Genomic DNA, 13,487 nt, shown 5'->3' with positions numbered 1-13,487 from the left:
GAACTATTTCACTCTAGACAAAGGCAAGATTTAAGTGAGATGCATAAAGAAGGATGTGTATAATTCAGTCAAACTGCAGAATCGTTTACAATTAACTGCTTTGTAGAAATAACTTGGAATACTGACAGATTTTTTTTCTTTCTGGCCCTGACATGATTAGTGGTCTTGATACTATATTCATGAACTCAGTCTAGTTACTTCTACTTGGAGTCAGCATTGATCTCGGATATCTATCATTTTGCATACGATAAAACAGATTGACAGTAAAGCATAGTCTCAGACTACAGAGGAAGTGATTCGGTGAAAGTCTACCATACAATAGATAGTTTCAACCTGAAAAACATTTAGGTCAGATGCAGCACCATCAGAATTTACATTAGAGAGTACATCACCTTTAGTAAGGGCTCATCTGCAGCATAATTACAGTTTGCTACATTCACAGATAAAAGATCAGGGGCATTCAGCACCACCCAGTACAGTTAGTGAATTATTACCTTCATTTAAACTCAAAAAACATTTGGGATACTGAAGCTGCACAATCAAACATACAGAAATTGTAAAAGACCAGAATTAAAGTTGTTCTTTCTTGGCTAGTTTATCCGTTTCTTCAAATGGGAACCCTGCCTCATGCAATGCACATGCTTTGACAGCAGGGTTAACAAGGAGAAATTACTTTGTATTTCTTTATCCCCTTCTCATAGTACAGTGCTAAAATTAACCTAAACTATTAAGACCCTAGGACAAAACACACTTTTTATTTCCCCTCCCCCTTTCTCCCCTGTATTATGCTCACTATACTAATATCTGAAAGTGTTACATGTCAGTCATTTATTTTCACAGCAGATCATATTTATATTTTTGTAACTCAAGATCCACAGCACGAAGTATATGGATTGTGTTTGCCTAATCTGCAATGTTTCCAGACTAATTTTTTTCAGAATATTTGTCACTGTGCAGTACCTCACAGGCACAACTCATAGTTGCTATTAGGTTCAGTTACAGCTGTGAAAGCTTTGCATTCTTTATTTTATAGGTGTCCAGCTTGAAACCTTACTCTTCAGTACAAGGATCACAATTAGTTATTGTTAATAACAACATTACACTTGATAAGTAAGACATGTAAAGCAAAATCCAACTCCTCAGAGAGGCATTTAACTAAAGAAACCATCAGATTTATCATCTTTAATCCTTTATTCAGTTCAGTATACAACATCAGGCATGAGTAACAAGTAAAATGGGTTCTACAGACCCTCTTCCTTAAATCTTTAAGGAATTCCCAAGATAAAAAAATTACTGTTCAGGATGGGCTGTAAGGGGAAAAAAGGTAATGCATTAATGGAATTACAGACTGTCAATTCAAGTGTGGACATGTGGGTGACATCAAAAAATTTAGACCATATATCATTTGGTACTTAGTTTCTATTGGTATTTTAACAAAGTCTAAAATCATGAGCCTAGTGTGAGGAGAATTTTGGGGAACAACAGCTGCTCATCTCTAATAGCAATCAAGTAACTTGAGAAATGTAATTTTAGTATTTTCAAGGAACAAAAGAAAACACTCTGATCTTCATGAATTTCCACAAAAAATAATTATAATGAAAAGGTATGATATCTTAAGCAGAGGAAGACCTAAAATCCCCATACACAATATCTGTGCTTTTCTAAAATCAAAACCTCAACATTTAAGCAGATCACACAACCATAACATCTAAGCATCCCCTTCAACCTCTTTACCTAAAAAAAAAAAAAAAAAAAAAAAAAGCATTGTCTAGGAGGGTAACAGACATAATTGTTTCTGTATTTGCCACATTTCAGGGTAGATCTGATAACAGCAACAGATTAATGAGGAAAAGAGCAAAGTGGTAATTAAACCAAAAGCTTATGTTTCAAACCATTACAGCAAATCTGCATGTTCAACATACAACTCCTTAAAACCAGCAGGCTTGACAGGATTAAAAAAAAGAGTAAATCAATCATATTTAATGTTTCACGTGCCTGATCCAGGTACCTTTTTATGTGCACTTCACTGTTTACCTCTACAGAAGCAAAATAATGCCTCCTAGTGCTATTAATTGCTCATAAAAGAACAGATTTTCAAATAAAAACATTAATATGAAAATTCTAAAACATAACAGATTTTCTTTTTGATATAAATTCTGTCTATCAAGAAGAATCAATGAAAGCAAGCTTACAGAATATGAAGGTAATAAAGTATGACGACTCCTAGTCTTTTTTGTCTTTTTTATTCCTACTAGTTACACTGTAGTGAGAAAATTTCTTTATTCTACATTAAGGAATAACTTATCTAAGTCAACTTCCTTCTGAAAAAAATAAATTGGTGGCTTTTAATAATGGTTGCATTTAGAAGAGGCTTATATAGAACTTCCCTAGCCTTCATCCAGACCAAAAAATTAGTTAAAATGTTTTAATTAATCTACTTTTCCTTGACAAATATTTCCTTTTCAGTGTTTTTAATATAACTCAACATTGGCTGCATCTTTCTTGACAGCTGGTATTTTCTTAACAGAGAATGTCTCAAATGGTTTATGTATAACATTCCTTCTAAAATTCATTTCCTTTCTGTGCAAGAAGTTAATACACCAGGAAAAAAAAAGCAGGAATGTTTCATGCCATGTGGGATATAACAGTTCTAGAGTTTTGCTTTAAATTAGCCCAATAATGTTTTTGTAGAAATATTAACGTGGCTGAAGCTCAACATTTGGAAAAAGGAAAAATACTTGCCCACAACTTTGCTTCTTTCCAGATCTCATTCCAACATGAACTTCACTTTTTTGTTCTAGCTCTTCACTACATGCCTGGTGGAAATCTGACAGTTCTTAGTAGAGTTCAGCTTAGGAGAGAGATGCTAAGAAGAAAACAATCATCTAGTTAAGAGACAGACAGTTGTATATCAAATAGCTCCCAAACCAGAAATGAAACCTCTTGATAACCTCACTCTAAACATGAAATCATTCAGGACACTGAAATTGGCAGAAAAGCACACCATAACCTTTCTCAAGAGAAGGACAGGCATTGCGGTCTCACAGAACTCACATGCAACTAAGGGTGGGACACTCCTCCATATTAACACCAAAACCCAAATTCTTAAGAGCTGGGAATATTGCACCAGTTGCATGCAGAAGAACTAAGGTCCCACATGCAAAAATCCTGGGAAATGGCATCTTTACAGAATATTGAGGCCAAAGGCATTTGCTCTACAGTCTGTAGTACATACTCCCTGTAAAGGTTGCAAACCTGTAGCTAAATGGCTGAAGAGCTACAGCAGTAACAGCACTCTGAGTGATGAAGAAACACCTGCTGGTAATTTATCTTTCCTCTTGTCATGCTATAAGCATTCATTAAAATATTACTGTTTTGCCAGATCAGATCATTTTCAGCAATGCTGAAAATTTTAATTCTAAAATATTCTGCAGCCTGTGGAAATCTACACACCCAAAAAAATGGAAAATAGTAGTCGCAAAATATTGTTATATCTCCTAGCCAATGTGTCATTTTGTGATACTACTAGCAAACATTATCATTGTTGTTAATACTGTACATAGAGAATATCTTGCACTGAAATCTAAAACTACCAGACATTTTCCCTAAGTTTTAAGGTTTGCTTGTTTTATATTTATGAATAAATGACATTTCTAAACTTCAGCAAAAGCCTAACATGAGACTGACACAATCAAAGCTTACTAAATCCTCTAAACTTCTCATAAGTCTCTTTCTTCAATGAGAAATAACTGCTATTAGTATATTTTCAAAGATATTCTACTGAACAAGAGTGCTGCGTATCATGTCATATTGTTCTTCAATAGACCATCCTACTGCAATTACTTTAATAAAACCCATAATTTTAGCCATTCTCCCTTTAGACAGAAGATAATACTTATTCCTGTGTTATCAACAATCATTTTAGCAATATCGCTATTGTGACTAAACAAGCCACATATGCTTCTGTCTGTATTTAATTTCCATACCACCATAACTACACAGCCTTTGTCTCAATTTTACAGTCACCTCTCAAGGTCCTTCAATGACCTACTGCAATAAGAACACACAAAAAAAATATAGCTGTTTAACCCCTGACATCTTCGCAGGCATTTATCATTCAAAAACTATTAAGGTGGCAGACAAGATAAAAACAAAGTTATTTTACTCACTGTCAAAATCTCAATGAGATGTGTTATTTAGCTAAAGCACTGTCTTAAAGTGGGATTTTTTTTATTGCTTAGTGGAGCTGACACCATTCAACACCTATCCCTGTATCCAACTGAGGTGCAAAACTAAATGCTTCCCGATATTTAGGAAAGAGACCAAGATTCTTTCCTCAGAGTAGGACTGAGATACAAAAAAGTATAATGTCTACCTTTATTACAATGCAAGTAAAAAAATACTACGCAAAGAAAGCTTTTACAGAAAGACTATTCTAATAAATTTTGGAAATTGGGATCTAAAGATACAACCATTTATGACAAAATAACGAAGTATCCATTTTGTAATGAATAGTAGACCCATGCAAGCATGGGAAACAGTGGGTAACTGTCAGGATTTTATTTAAAACTTGGCATTCAAGTGAAAATTTAAACCTGATGTTCCTAATAAAAGAACACACTTCTCTGAGCAAAGCTGTAATTTTGGGAGACACACACCCTTTGTCACTTTCAATGGTTAGAACTAGATGAGTCTGCAAAAAACTACTTGTAAATCAGGCTGACACACAAGTATTTTTTTAAGGAAACTCCAGTGCAAAATCTATCCACCTCATGGAGACAGCATAAAATGCAGTAAGACCAATCATTTTCTAAAACAGTCTATCCCCAAAGTTTATAAAGATCAAACACACCCAGAGCATTACATTCCATCTTCCTAGACGGTCTGCAATTATTTAATTGAGATTAAACCAAACCAAACACCCCCTTTCCAAATGTGAAATGCATGCCAATTCCCAAAACATTAATTGTTTCCACTATCTCATGATGAATTACACATAATTAGTTCACTGGCTGTGCATAATTTTTACTTGTCCTCGGGACAAATCTACTGACCTGGGCAACAGACCTTAAAGAAAGTAGTTTTAGCGATTCCTTAAGGGAATTCACTAGTTAAGTTGACAGATTTAGTGGTGTTTTCACACCGAAGAGGTAAGACCAGAAGAAAGCTACTGTCTATGCAGGAGGCTGAAAGGAAATGATTAGCCTTACCTAACCAGACTCTACAGATTGGCTCAGTAACCTTGGCATGAGTGTATTACCTCACACTTTCTGAAATGTTATACTTTATAAATAAGTTTTCTATGAGTGGAGAGTTTAAAAAAAAAAAATAAAAATAAGACTGACTCCCAACAGACACTTACAGGTAAGTATTTCTTCTACTTGTTTGCTCTTTGAGAATTCTTTTGTAGTTTTCCTTAGCTTTGTTAAAGGACCTAGTGATAACTCCCCTAGAGCACATGGCCTCCAACTCCAGCTAATACACACTCTAAAAAAATTACATGCCACAGCTGGGAACAAGCTCCAAGTTCTGACCATAGCCTGAAAGCTGGAAGCCAGTTTGCAGTTTGGTTCACTTTGAAAAGTTAACTTCCATAGATCAGCATGAGGTCACCACTGTCTCCTGGCTTTATCTTAACAGAAGAGTTAAAAGTTGTTTTTCAGTAAGCACAAAACATGTTAACTGCTATTCAGTGAGCTGACTGCTTGAGAAATTCCAATTATACCACACAAATTCTGGATAAAAGTTAGCCCTGTTTATGAAAATCACTGAGCAAAAGTAAAAAGTGTTTGTTCCATTTAAATTTCCTAAAAGTAACAGCACAAGCTGCAGCAACTGGAAAAAAGGTAAGCTTTACCAGTCATTGATAAATTTGCTATTGCTTACTATTGCTACAGTATTATCTATCACCTTTTTCAAAACCAACATTCTTTACATTCTATCAGATCATTAAAATCACAGTAACAAGCTGCAAATTGAGTTGATTGGCTGAACAGATGTAAGATTACTGTAACATCAAGTATTAAAAACTGGAAGGATTTAGTCCTAGCATCTGAAAAATAAAATAAAGCATCTGAAAAAACTAAGTCAGGTTTCTCACAGTTCCACATCCAAACCAGTACATTTTTCTACATTGCTTTGACTTAAGAAATAGTGTGTCAAAGCTAACCAGCACATCTCAAACACACTCCGCATTTCATAGAACGGAATTCCATACAACTCATCTCCCTCTTGTGACATTTGTCCTCACATTTTTCTGTGAAAGCATCTCACCCTATCTGTGATCAGTACATATGGTCTATATGAAGAGAAGTCTGCTGACAGATTAACTCCCTTGATCTCTGAACACGTTGCCAACTGGAAAATTTGAGTATAGCAAACACTTTCTCTCCTGCATTTGGGTAAAAACAGGGATATAAGATTGGTAATGGTTTTGGGGGTCTCTTTGTTTGGTTTAATACTTGTCTAGAAATTGAAACTACCAAATGCTTAGCAGTAATTCGGGGAGTTGTAATAGCCACCTGATAGAAGTGGGAACAAGTCTGAATTGAATCTATTTCAGAATACGATGTTGAATATCCTCTACACAAAGCTGAACACTTGCTATACATCTATTTACAACTTCAACTTACCAACTGAAAATGGTAACTATACCCTGCCTAAAAAAGTACAAGATGACCAATGACAGCTTCAGTAATCTCCAAAACAACACTTGCATGGAAGTCAGGAAGAACAGCAAGCATTTTACTTTGTTTGGATGTTGTAACTTAGCTGCTTGATGAGTTGAATTTACAGTTTCTTTCTGAACAGCTACCTTTCAAATTTCAGAAGCACAGCATGAAGTGCTATCAGTGGTATTTACTACAAAGAGACTTCTAGTATCAAGTCATATTTGAGCCAGTCTATAAATGTTTTTTTGCTAATAAATTGTAAAAACACTTCAAACGCGTTAATCAGCTTAAAAACATTAGTTTCTGCATACATTTTTCTACATAAGTTAAATCACATAAGGAGAACATACTTTTTAAAATATAGCTTGAGCTAATTTTAAACATGGTTGGAAAAGTTTGGCCTACGCTGATTAAAATCTATATTTAAATGAAAGGAAAATTTAACCACAGAAACTGTGCTCATTTTAGAAAAACAAGCATATCACTGCCAAAGTGCTGTCCTAAGTTTAGATTGCTGTCTGACTAAAACATTACAATTACGAGAAACTAAAATGGATTTCTAAATGTTTCAAGATGAAACAGCTATTGGGTAATTTGCAAGATATGCAATTACTTTCTGAATTCAGACACATAATGCTAATACTCGATCTGAACAGATGCAGGCTGTAGATCGTTGCTTGTGTGGAGATTGGTGAAATCGATGTTAAAAATCAATACCAACACTAGAAAAGCGTAACTATAATGAAACCTAAGAGCAAAATTACCAAGTGATGTAGAATTAATTACTTAGACATAAAGAATTTTCCCTGAGAAAAAACATTTTTAATCTTTTATCTGCTGCTTCTGTCTCTCCAACAGCTGATCAAGCTGAACAGAGGATTCTCAGCACTTTTATCGCTGTTAAAACTGCATCAGTGGCCATACGAGGCAGCTCACGCAAGCTCTCACGTGTAGCAAGATGGTAACATTTTTACCTTCACACACCAGAGAGGGTCTTCCTAAGAGACTTGAAGGGTCATACAGCTTATTTTCTGTTACTTCACAATTAACATTTATATTTGGGTAGAATCATTATCATACTGGCCATGTAAAAGCTAAGAAAAAAAAAATACATATATAATCACATACTAATGCCAGATCTGTATGTTCATTTCATGTATAACCATAATAAGTTCCAGTTACTTTGAATGGTAAGTCAAACCTTCATCTGTAACAATCCTTACCAGTTTGATGCAATTAATAGGATTTGGGGAAATCAAAGTAACTCCATCCCTGTTTAAAAAAAAAAAATCATGATTGTGTGTACTTGTCAGTACCTGCACTGCCTGCTATTTGTCTTTGATTTAGCAAGAGAAATTAATGGCTTGATCGTGATTTATTTCTTGTTATCCTGTAAAAGCCTGGGTGTTTGGTTATCTTTTGACACTTCTGGCTACAACCAGCTCCATCGTTTCACTGATTTGGTGAAGGAGTACAGAACAATCTATCATTCATATATTAAAGCACCCAGGAACTGTAAACATATCTGGGGACACAGTAGTTTATAGAAACACTTCCATGATTCAAACAATAATTTTATAAAAGACTAGAGCATTTTCAAGAAGAAGATAATCCTCTTTCTACAAAGAATGTGTGGTGATCCACATAACTGCTTCATATAGGCTTATTAGGCAGTCTATTCATTTAGCCTTCATGGAACCTCTGAAGCTGCCATCAAAAGAGAAGAGCAAACAGATATAGATTTCTTTCAGCTGTAAAATATGCTGGATGCCTTAAAAACAACAAAACCACCATAAACTCAATGAGAAAGCACTTCAGATTAAGCAATACCTTTAAGAGTCACTGGAATGAAAGCAATACCTGCTCCCTTGATACCTAAAATAACGTAAATAGCAGGTACTACATCAAATGAAGCCCCAAAAACAACCTTCAAGAGTCATGGGAGTTTTAATATCACAAATACAAAGTCTTGGAATGGCTTGTTTAAAAGCATCAAGATAAAAAAAACAGTTGTGTTTCAAGGAGTCCCCAGGGGGTGGGTGGAAACAACACAGACCAAACCAAAACAGAGCCCAAACAAAAACTAAGCCTGCTGTCAGATTAAATTCATTTACTCAAACTCATGAAAGGATAGTGTGTGAACCTAGTGGAGCCATTAATTTTGTATTGACAAGACAAGACTCCCCTGGTTTTGACCCCCTAAACATGTAAGAAACCCAAATACAAACAAATCAAATTAAGTAAACTAAATTTATTGTATCAAAACAAGTTCACAAGCAAACTAGTTGATCTAAGAGAGACTAGAAAAAAGAAGATACATTTTGTCTACATTTCAAGAAGCGTCCTAGCATTGCTGTCTCACATCTCACTGCCCTGCAGCAGCAACAGTGGACATTATAACGATGAGTTATCTTTCAGGAGCAATTTGCTTTCTGGCCAGGTCAACAAAAAGTCAGGTTAAACTAAACTGTGAGCCTTTGCCCAAACTCAGCAGGGATCTGTTTCAAAACGTCAATCAACTTTCTAAAGGCTCCATTTTCCCCTCTCTTAGCTCTAAGTGCTGACCAAACACGGCACGTGCAACTCAAACAAGCCAGCTCTCCTCAGTCCATAGCTAATAAAACATTAAACCAGATTATGGAACTCAATACTACATACAGAGCACAAGGAATCTTGTCTGTGTTCTCAGCACCACAGCCTGAAGAAACAAGAGAACAAGGAAGGGACAACCCTGAACAAGACTGTAAGTGAAGAACAGGAGAATGAAAGAAGATTGCTCATAAGCAATGACCAGGTAGGAGGAAAGCATAAACTGAGACAAAGACTCTGCATGTCCCAAGAAGCTGGAAGAAGCACCCAACAAAAGGAAAACATGGTTTGGCAAAGCAGAGGTGGAAGGAGTGCACACTGAAGGACAGGACAAGTGAAAGGAAAGAAAGGACACAAATGAGACTGTCTAAACAAAAAATAAGAGATAGAAACTCTCAAACTGAAAGCCAGCAGAAGGACAAGAGGATTTGCACCTGAGACAGTTCAGGTGGTTAAGAATCTAGCTCAGCATTATTAAAAATAGCTGCTGAAGAAGTAGACACTCTGCAGGAACAGATAAAACACATGACAGCCTGCCACCTGAGCAACTGGAGCGAGGATTTGCTGGACTGTCCTGGTTTAATCCCAGTCAGCAACTAAGCACCACACAGCTGCTCATTCACTCCTCCCTGCTCCCAGCGGGATGGGGAGGAGAATCGAAAAAAAGTAAAACTCATGGGTTGAGATAGGAACAGTTTAAAAAATAAAATATAATAATAATCATTGTAATGAAAAGGAATATAATAAAAGAGAGAGACAGAAATAAAACCCAAGAAAATACAACAGATGCACAACACAATTGCTTGCTACTAATGCCCGAGCAGTGATGTGCCCCTGGGCAACTCCCCCCAGTTTATATACTGAGCATGATGTTCTACGGTATGGAATATCCTTTTGGCTAGTTCAGGTCAGCTGTCCTGGCCATGCTCCTCACCAGCTTCTTGTGCACCCTTTCGCTGGCAGAGCATGGGAAACTGAAAAATCCTTAACTTAGTTGTTGCTAAGTAGCACTTACCCTAAAACATCAGTGTATCATCAATGTTATCCTTACACTAAATCCAAAACACAGCACTGTACCAGCTACTAGGAAGAAAATTAACTCTGAGACAAACCCAGGACATGGATCAAGTAACCCTAACAGTGCTAAAACCCCAGGCAGAGATGAAGACAACACCTCATTATATTTCCAATTTTCTTTTCAGATTGCTTTTGTGAAGAGGATAGGGAACTCCATGACAGCAAAATTCGCCAAGACTTAGGAGCTGGAACATACCAGAATTAAGGTTTCCCTGTGCAACTTTAGTTTGGTTTTTACAGTAGGATACAATGGTATTTTTCCTTCAAGATTCCTGCTTCACTGAGTACACATGGCAGACCAGCCCCTGAGGTCTAAATAAGGTTTTGTAAGAGACTTCCCATTTTCAGCACAGAAGCTCTTTGGCAAGAAGTGAATGGATAAGACTCTGGAAAATGGGAAAGTTGTTTCACAGACTTACACTCCTTTCACTCCTACCACATATTCCCTACATGACTGACTTTTCCTTTTTTAATCCAAACTTTTCAGAAGTTAAGTGTAGTCCTGATTTCCTAAATGACCAATCTGATATTTGGTTTCTCAAGGTATAGTTTCCCATTATACTTAACCCACAGCTGGTTTACATTAATGCAGAAGGAGAAACAGCTTTCATTCATATCAGAGCAGACACTCATGAGAACAGCTTCCATCTGACAGAAAGCCATCTCCATAAAACTGTTAGATCAACTGTCCCTGCAACCATCCAACCACTAAATCCACTACAAAGAGAGCAGCAGCAGCCCAAGGCCAGTGATGGCAAAGGAGCGAGACCACACTCTGCAGCTGCAGCCCACACAGTGAGCAAACTATGCATTCACACTGTTAAGCTGTACCTTGATTTGCTGAGGAGCCAGATAGTACAGCTCCCACAGAAGCTCTTCATTCACAGTATTAGATAATACTACAAAATCCACTTACAAAGTCAACCAACTCATTTCAGATTTCCATGTTCAATTTAAGACATGCTTTGGCTTTTCTCCTTCTTTTATCCTAGCTTTCCCATTTGTAAAGTAAGAAAAGGAAGAAAAAAAAATCTGTTTATCTGTCTGTTACAGTGGAATAAGTTTGTGCTTGAGAAGCATTAAAATATTGCTGTGATAACTATTACTGAAAAGTCCAAGGGTCCAAAAGCAGGGAGTGACTGGTGTCTTCAAAGCAAGAGACAGCTACTGTGAAGTAAATGAGATATGGAAATATTCAGCAATCAGTAAGCAAAAAACAGTACCATTATGCAAGCATAGTCCACCCCATCCACTAGCATAAGTGGAGATTTTTAAAAAGTCTAGTGACAACCAAGTACTGTATCACAATGAATACACATAAGCACCAAACCAAAGCTGCACACAGAGTTTAATTCTAGTATTTATGTTTAGTAGGCAGCTTTGTGCACCCACAGTTATGTTCCAAACAGGCTGGTTGTGAAAAGTTGCATGCCTTGTTCCGACACTCACCCTGCACTCCTTACACAAGGGACCATTCGGGTCAAAGTTTAGCTTTAGCAGAGGGCAAATCTCGCCAGGGCAGCAGCGGGCATGCCAGTACCAACGGGAGAAGTGGCAAGAGACACAGTAAACAGTGAAAACCACCCCGATAAAGTTGGCAAAAACTGACTTCTGTGTATGTGCAAGCCATCACATGAGACCCTATTTTTTCCCAACAGTAAAGGTATAAGGGACGAGTTTATAACAACAAGCCTCCGTTTATTCCTCTAGGTGTAATAAAAGCAGCAGTGCTGAAACCAAGGTTTGGGGTAACGTACACGTTTCGCTCAACACACGCTGTCTCCTCAGAGAAGCTCAAGCGCTCTCCTCCAGCGGCTCCTCCTCTGGCATGGCCGCGGCTCCCAGCCCCGCTACAGCGCGCCCACCATGCCTGGGGAGTAAACGGGAGGCAGGTCAGCGTCAGGCCGGGCGCACCCCGGGGAGGAAAAACCCAACCCGAAACGCCGGGGCAGCGGCGGAGCCCCGGGGCCGCCGCTCAGCCCTGCCGCGCCGCGGGGGTCGGTCGGCCCGCCCGGCCCGGGCGCCCTCACCTGAGACGGGGCAGCGCCGCGGCAGGAGGAGGCTCGGCTCGGCTCGGCTCGGCTCGGCTCGGCCCGGCTCGGCTCCGCTTCCCGCCCCGCTCAGGGAGCCGCCGCCGCCGCCCCAGAGGGAGCGGCCGCGCCGCCGCCAGCAGCCAGCACCGCCAGGGCCGCCGCCATGTTCCCGCTGCCGCCGGCGCCCTCTGACCCCCCCCCCAATCACTTCCGGGCACGGCTGTCAAGCCGTTGCCATGGCACCGCTCCTGCGCGCTCCCCCCCCCGGTCTGTCTTAAAGGGGCAGCAGCCACCCCACACACACCCCTACCCCCACCCACTCCTTATTCCTCGTACACGCGTGGGGTTGGCAGGCCTAAGGAGCGATCGGGTGGCTGAAGGAGTGGCAGGCCCGGGCCTGCACGGGGGCTCAGCCCCGCTACCCTCGGCCTCCTCTGCCCCAAAATCTGGGGCCACCCTGCGGGTCCCCGGCCGGGAGCCTGGGCCCCGGCTCGCCTGTAAAGGAGATTTTTGGCCAGGCCCGTTGGGACATGCGGAGCCATGCTGCCGCTCCTGTGAGACAACCAGTGGAAGAGGATGGCTTCAGGCGCTGGGGAAGAAAAAGCGCTCAGCTTTACTTACTAGCTAAAAAGGGACAATGATTCATCAGCGCGACAGTGCTGGTTAGAGGAGAAAACCCTACTACTGTTAGCCACGGGTTTTGTCACAAAGTAGCCTGTCAAGCATGAGAGAAGCGGAAAACGATCGTGGCATGATTTCCACTGCTGTGAGGAGATGGTTTCTCTTAACTTTCTCTAAAATGGGCAATATTTTCAGCTTTTATTGCCCCGTGCTTTACTGCCACTCACTGTTGACGCGGGTTAACCTTTTCATACTCTTTCTACATGTATATTTTTATAAAGTAAACAAATCTGGTGAAACCCCCAATCCAAGAAGGAAAACTCCAGGAGGTTTTAAGTAAAGTTTTATGCTTCTGTAAAACCAAAGTGAGCCCGTGCCCAGCTGACTACAGCTGTTGGATTAGGACCAAAGTGACCCGGGGTCTCTTTCTGACCCCACAACAATTTCACATGTGTGGGAGAATATGGCCCTCTGGAAAACTGCAAAGTACAGAAAG

The 13,487-nt window shown here is 39.3% G+C and overlaps 1 protein-coding gene across 8 annotated transcripts in view; it reads right to left on the bottom strand.

Annotated features, from left to right (window-relative positions):
• LCLAT1 (lysocardiolipin acyltransferase 1) overlaps positions 1 to 12,538 on the bottom strand; it is a 119,696-nt gene extending 107,158 nt beyond the window's left edge. For 6 of the 8 annotated variants that reach the window (XM_042789752.1, XM_042789757.1, XM_042789750.1 and 3 more), the window contains exons 1-2: positions 12,368 to 12,538; positions 12,095 to 12,207 (exon numbers count right to left, since the gene is read on the bottom strand). The gene's annotated coding sequence lies outside the window, so the exon portion shown is untranslated. Of the gene's footprint in view, positions 1 to 7,894; positions 7,944 to 12,094; positions 12,208 to 12,367 lie in introns of all 8 variants that reach the window. The other 2 variants (XM_042789751.1, XM_042789756.1) reach the window with 1 other exon arrangement.
• Between the last annotated feature and the right edge of the window lie 949 nt (positions 12,539 to 13,487).

This window comes from Tyto alba, unplaced genomic scaffold (assembly GCF_018691265.1).
Source record: "Tyto alba isolate M040663 unplaced genomic scaffold, T.alba_DEE_v4.0 Super-Scaffold_16, whole genome shotgun sequence".
Classification (NCBI taxonomy): Eukaryota; Metazoa; Chordata; class Aves; order Strigiformes; family Tytonidae; genus Tyto; species Tyto alba.
This window is presented reverse-complemented; position numbering and strand designations above follow the sequence as displayed.